The 7,037-nt window shown below is 40.3% G+C and overlaps 1 long non-coding RNA gene across 1 annotated transcript; it reads left to right on the plus strand.

Annotated features, from left to right (window-relative positions):
* The first annotated feature begins 1,079 nt into the window (after positions 1 to 1,079).
* LOC103629968 (uncharacterized) lies at positions 1,080 to 6,095 on the plus strand. Its single transcript, XR_002748576.2, has 4 exons — positions 1,080 to 1,636; positions 4,039 to 4,313; positions 4,762 to 4,919; positions 5,702 to 6,095. It is a non-coding gene; the product is annotated as an uncharacterized lncRNA (long non-coding RNA).
* The last annotated feature ends 942 nt before the right edge of the window (positions 6,096 to 7,037 follow it).

Raw genomic sequence — 7,037 nt, forward strand, 5'->3', positions numbered from 1 at the left:
CTTCAATGAATGCATGTGAATGCAATGCATATATCCTCTGCCTTCATACCTCTGAGGGTATGAAGTCGCATCGTAACCCTCCTCGGGCAATGTACGATGCTAAGTTGTACTGGTACGGTCGGACCATAGGTCATGACAAAACTTCAGATGCAAATGAATCATGCAATGCATATGGCATGCTGCATTTATCAATATACTTCACTTCCTTCGCATACAATACAAACCTCAAATAATACTTCATCTTCCTTCAGATACAATACAAACCACAAATAATACTTTACCTTCCTTCAGATACAATACAAACCTCAAATAATACTTTACCTTCCTTCAGATACAATACAAACCTCAAATAATACTTTACCTACCTTCAGATACAATACAAACCTCAAATAATACTTCATCTTCCTTCAGGGGTGTGAATTAATCTCATGGGTCATACTCGAACCATAATCATCATCAATATATGATTGAGCATCAATATAATACAATCAAGTAAAGCATCATCATAGAGTTCAATTATGAAAGAATTCAATAATTCTGAATATTAGAGTGCAGGCGATAAAAATAGCAAGTCAAAACGGTAGCAACCACCGCTACATTCACTTGCCTTCATCGAAGAAGAAAAAGATACTAGGCATGATCCAGAGTGTAGCCACCTAGGGTTTTCCCCAAGAAAATCTGCAAGAAGAGATGGGGATAGAACATCTCCTTGGTCCTCTCTTCCTCTTCAATCCATCTTGCTCCTTCCCTTCTCGAGCCTTGCTGCGTGGAGGAGATTTATAGGGAGGAGGAAGCAGTGGAGAGGATAGAAGGCGACTGCAATGGAGAGGGGCGGCCAGGAAAGGGGAGGGGAGGGGAGGGGCGGCCAAGACAGGGGAGGGGAGGGGCGGCCAAGAAAGGGGAAAAAGGGGGGCGGCCACCTAGGGTTTCTTTGTGGGAGAAAAGAAACGACGCCTCAGATGACTCTGACTTAGCATCCAACGGCCCACAACCCTTTTCCCACATCCACGCACCGAAGATCAACTTTTGGCAACATTTTTTTGTATATTACAAGGTGAGCCCCCATCCCCTGATCCGACATGAACCGTGGCGTTAATATCTCCCTATCCTCCCCTCCCCTCATCAGGGCACTGCCTCGCCCCCGATCCCCTATGCCACCACCTCTGGATTTTGAATCGATCCATCCCTTCCACCCCCTCTCTTTTGGAAGATCCAATAATGAGCCCCTTGCGCTATCAGATCTTCCTGCCCTCGATCTTCTCTCTAACGGCTGCACGGATCGGGCAGATCATGCGCTAGGATTCATGTCCATCGTATGGTAGACTTGGGGTGAGCTCTGAGCGGAATGATCAATGGTTGGTGAAGGAAGCGGGTGCGGAGGAAGATGGGGCTCACATTCGGAAAGCTTTTCAGCCTCTCTTCGCTAAGGAGATTCCGATTTTTTGGTGCCCACACACATGTTGTACAGTGGCTTGTTCATTCTGGTACGCTTGGATTTGATTGAGTTCGGTTAGTCGGCTCCTGTTTTAGACTCAGTTAATTGGTTTGTTCATTTGGTGATGATTTTGGAGCCAGTTGCACTATCTTATTCTTACGGTTTTGGAATGTAATCCAGCTCTGATTCAAGATTTATTAGGTATGGCTTCTTGTTTAATGAGATTTACCTTGCCATATATGAATAGTGAATATTATACTCAAGGATATTGAAGTATGAATGCAATTACTTCTGGTTTGTTTGTTTCTATATATGTGAATTTGCTTACGAATAATTGCTACTCCAGTGGATGATACTGTAATGTGTAGCTTAGGTGGAATTTTGTTGGCATTGTAATTCCAAAATTTCTTTTTTGGATTAATTTGATAGCTTTTGAGATTATTTTATCGTATTATTGTATTGGTGAGCCATGGTTGTATGGTCAAACAACTTGTCCAATGGATCAAATTATAGAATTGGAGTTGTGATCTAAATGTATACAAGCATATTGTTTGTACAAACCATCATTTCATTCAGATGGTTATTGGTTTATACCTTTCGATGCTTCTTGTGTATTTGGATTGGCTAGCTGGATCATTTCTACAGATAATACCACTCATTGGCTTTTTTAGCACCCAACTCTTGCCGCACTTTAAAAAGCTACATGTGGCTACACAGAGCTTATTCTGTTAAATTTTAGCTTATAACTAGAATGAGTTGATGCCTAAACCATATATTTCTTTTTCTTCGAATGACTGCCCTTTCTATTCTTTTTGTACTAATTGTTGATAACGACATTCCCTACATATCTCTTCTTCATTAGCTTAACACTTTCATATTTTTATTAACATTTCCTAGGCTAGAGAGATTATTTCTCGCTTTGAGAAGACAAAGTTTTTGTTGAAATGCTAAAAACTTTTCCAGTGCACCAAAGACTTGGCTCAGGTTTTCTTTCCAAAACACATCAATACAATTTCTGTGAAGGAATAGAATGTATATAATCTATGCAATATATTGCCCTTGAGATTAAGTTGGGATTATCACAACTCCAAAACCCTGCTCCCCATAATCTAGGTACCATTATCCTAAAACGTTTACTACACATTATACTAGGCCGCGTGCAAGCATTTATTTACCAAATTGTAGGCATGATATATGGTGCACCTGTGTTGATCAGTTAACAATTCAAATACTTGAAATTTTTTACTGAAAGATAAAAACAAAGAATGAAACAGATACTACTCAAACATACAAACAAGGAATGAAACTAATACTGTTATATTGGGAAATATTGAAATATAGTTTATTCTCAAATGCGATGATAAAGGTGTTCATTATTAAAAATAGTTCCATTGTCATATGCAAGAGGTTTGGTATCCTCACAGTTAGTAGTAGTGGGAGATGATAAAAGGAGATGCAGTTGATGACCTCAACAATTCTAGATCCAAATCAGTCTTGATATCCTCAGTTAGACATTTTCTAAACTGCACTATGCAAATAGATAACATCTCTACTACTCTATAAGAATGGATTATGGGCGTCCACATGTCTACACCAAGCCCTGCCTCCGTAACTCCCGCCCCCGTCTGTCTCCAGCGCGCATGTCGCCTCCTTCCCGAGAATACCACCGCGTCCCCCACCCACTCGGCTCGACCCTGACCTAGCACCTCTTCCCTCACCCCCGTGCGCGCCGCCACCTGGTCTACGTGCAGGGAGATGGAGCTCTAGCCGCATGATACTCGTCCATCCACCCTTCCACCTCCACCCTCACCCCCGCACGAGACAGTCGCCTTCCTCCCTAGCCCCCGCATGCCATCGCCTAGAAGGAGAGGGAAAGCCAAACGAGAAGATTGTTGTCATCCCTGTCACCCCACGCCCTCCAGCGGTTGGCAACATGCCATGCTCTCCGCCTCGCCTCCACTCTCCTATGCCCTTTCCCTGCTACTGTGTCGTTCTTCTCCGGGATCGATGAGCTCGAGTTTGGTGGGAGGATGGAAGAGGCAGGTGTTGCAGTGTCGTTGGAGCTCAGGTGAGGTGGGAGGATGGACACCTGCTCTCCGTCGTCGCCTCGCTCCTCCACGCGCCCCTATGGCCTCGTCAGCGGTGTACCCTACACCGTGCTCCCCATCGCCACCGTCCTCTCCATAGACCCTTTCCCCAATCTGGACCGCGTTGCCTGGGCCTAGGCGCACCACCGCGTGTTGTGTTCTTGTGGGCGTCGCTGCTCCTCGCCACCACCGGGACGTTCTTCCTGGCTAGCGCTCCAATTTGTGCTGCTTGGGACGACGAGATGCTCTAATTTCTGCTTTCTGATCTTTTTCCAGGTACACGCCCCCCCATTCTTCGCCTTTAGCACGAGCATGCATAGGCATGACATCTTTTTCAACCATGTATATATCTTTGCTTCTTCCATGAACCTGACATCTCCTTCTAAGATGTCTACGCATTCTCGTGCCTATGTATTTGGTCATATACTCATAATTGATTTATATCTGAAATTCTATTTCTCAGCTTTATAGTCAAGCAAGAGCTATGTTTAACAAAAGTTTTTGAATTGTTTTCAGATTGAAGGATTTACCTGAAGGGAATTATGGATCGGATTGATAGGTAGTTGTGGAATTTCTTGAGGTAGCAGTCAGCTGCATCGTCTTCCTCGAAGGCTTATATTCTCCTCATGAGAGTGCTCTTCATTTGAGTTGGTTCAGTCAAGAATTTTTTGTGCCATCAAAGAAGTAGCTCATCATGGCTTGCATTAGGGAACCTGCTTCCATTTTGCTTTTTTATGAAGGATTTGAGAATTGTGCAACAGCAGTTTCAGGGAAGCCATTTGTGTCATCAGGTAAACCTAGAAGCTCAGATAAAAGAGAAATGCACACTGTTATATTTTCTTGGTCCATATTTTCTGGAACCGCATAATGATCAAGCTCGAACATAATTCCAGCCTCATGATTAAATCTGAAAGAAGGGATACTGTGAGAGAACTTGATAAGATTTTGCATGTGTATGTGTTACAAGTGCTCTGTTCCACTCTTAACTTTGCAACTTTGCTTAGGAAATAAAAATTGTGTTCTTGCTCTTCCTATTCTTCTGGCTGCTTAAATAGTCACTTCTCTGCTACTAAATTGCTACCATTTCCTCATGGTATTTCAGATATCTTAGCGATCTCTATATAATATTTCATCTTGAAACAAAACCTTAAAGAGAAATGATATCTAGAAATAGGAGGTAACTAGAAATTTTATTTTCTCTTCATGACAACATTTGTTTTCTTTCCTTGTTATATGGAGATCATAAGGGCAGACTTTGGGATAGTGCCATTGTTTCGGGATAGTGCCATTGTTTCTGGATGAGCCAAACATGTACTCATACTTCGGGATAGTGCCATTGTTTTCCTACAGTGAAGGAAGCATCATGGGGACTTGCTTGATATGCTGATATTGTTCAGGTAACAAAATAAATGCAACTGAGGAAACATCTCAATAAATTTTTGTTTGCATTCATATGGGCACTTGTGCTGTTCGTGAAATCATACACATTAGTTGTGTTGCAGTCACTATGTATGCTTCAACCATTAATATTGCTATCTAAGAGTTGCTGCAAAGTTTGTATATATAAAATTCTAAATAGACATCTGTTTTTCCTCGATAAATATTATTCCATATGTATGTTTGTTGTTAGAGTTGAAGGTTCAAAGGTAGTAAACACCAGTGATCCACATGTGTCACGAGGTCCAACTCACCATAATTCCCCCAGTTATTTATCTTAGTTCATATATTTTGTTGCACACCTGACCGACTGACCCTACCGCAACGTTGTGAAGGCACTGATATTTTACATCTACTTATTGCGCATATCTGATGGTTATAATGTTCAATACTATAAGTACACCTACCTTCATATTCACTGATTTGGCTGCTGTTATGGACTACATCATATATGATTGTTTTGAATGGATCATGTGTTTTCTACAAAAAATGTTCTCTGGAACCGGTTTTATGTGAAAGTATCAGGAAGATCTGAAAACAACGGTCACTAGAAATGATTTTATGTGAAAGTGCCTAGAAAACCTAATGATTTATACAAAATGAGACAACTTGTCTGTTCAAAGGAAACTGCATGCTCCACATTATGTTTTGAGTTTTCATATAATGGATGTATACCTTTCTAACTTATGTAACAACTTTTGTTAATGGGAGCCACTGAGATGCTCAACCTTTTTATGTGTAGGTGCTATTTGCAACGGCATTCTACCAGTCCCTCAAGATCAACACAACCCATCATGACCCAACTTCTCAAGCTGAAGATATTGAGAGAGAAATGCTAATAAGTTCCTTCGGTTTCTTCTCTTCAATCTCTCTGTGCTAAAGACATTTCCCAACATCTTCGCTCTCTCTACGTTCCAGTGCCAAAGACATTTCCCAACATCTTTGCTCTCTCTACGTTCCTCCACGAAAGGCACTTCATGGGATACCAAACATTCTAATTCTACCTGATTGAAGAAGAGCTGACAATTGAGGTACCATGTGTATCATATTTAACTCATGAGTCACAAGGATCATTTTTGTTAGCAATCTGTTCTACAACATTCATCAGAGAAGGATGAAAAGATATTGATTGATAATGTGTTTTTCATACTTGAGTGTTGGATCCAACTGTGCTTGAACATCAGTACAGAGATTGTGTAGAAATTATTTGGTACATTTGAGTTTGAAATACAGTGAACTGGAGGTAACTCCACCCTAAACTTCTGGAGCAGCGTTACTTCATGTGGACCAAACATTCCATGTATTTGATTACTTTCTTCAGACTGCAGCGGTATTAGTTTCCATGTTTGCATTTACAATGCACTAACCAAACATCACTTAAATATGTATTATGTTTTAAAAAGGATACGCATTAGTTTAGTACCTAGAATAACTTGCTATGTCAAGAATCTTCTGTGATATTGAAGCATTCAAGCCACTGGCAAGTGGCGAGCCTAACCTTAATAAAAATGTAATATTGAACTTGGCCCAGGTTTACCTTGTTGGTTTCTAATCTTGAGATAGTTTTTTCTTCTCAAATAAAACCTAGGTAACATGGGAAAAATATGTTTGTTTTTATGTAATCATTATGCACTAACATTTTGTCAAATATTTTGTATGCCGTTGCAACGCACGGGCACCTAACTAGTATTCTTATATATTACTTTAGTTGTTTTTATTTGCTAGGTAAATACTTCCAATGTGAAATGCGCACACAAGACTAAAAATGTAGTATAATCCCATTCAAGAGATATCAATGTTTATTGCTCATCTAAGAACATAAATTCTAAGAGATGTTTTACTTCAATTATTTTCAAATTATACCGTTCAACAAAGGATAACTTGACTAAGGGTCTCTTTCTTAATTAATTCCTATTAGAGAACACATTTGCTTAGATTTTGAAAAGAAATTTCCTGATCTTCAAAACTCAATTTTTGAGGTGTTACAACCAAAGAGGGACTTGTTGGATATGTTGATTCTGATTATGGAGCAGATTTGGACAAGATAAGATCATTGAAAGGTTATGTATTCACAGTTG

The sequence above is a fragment of the Zea mays genome, chromosome 6, assembly GCF_902167145.1.
Source record: "Zea mays cultivar B73 chromosome 6, Zm-B73-REFERENCE-NAM-5.0, whole genome shotgun sequence".
NCBI lineage: Eukaryota > Viridiplantae > Streptophyta > Magnoliopsida > Poales > Poaceae > Zea > Zea mays.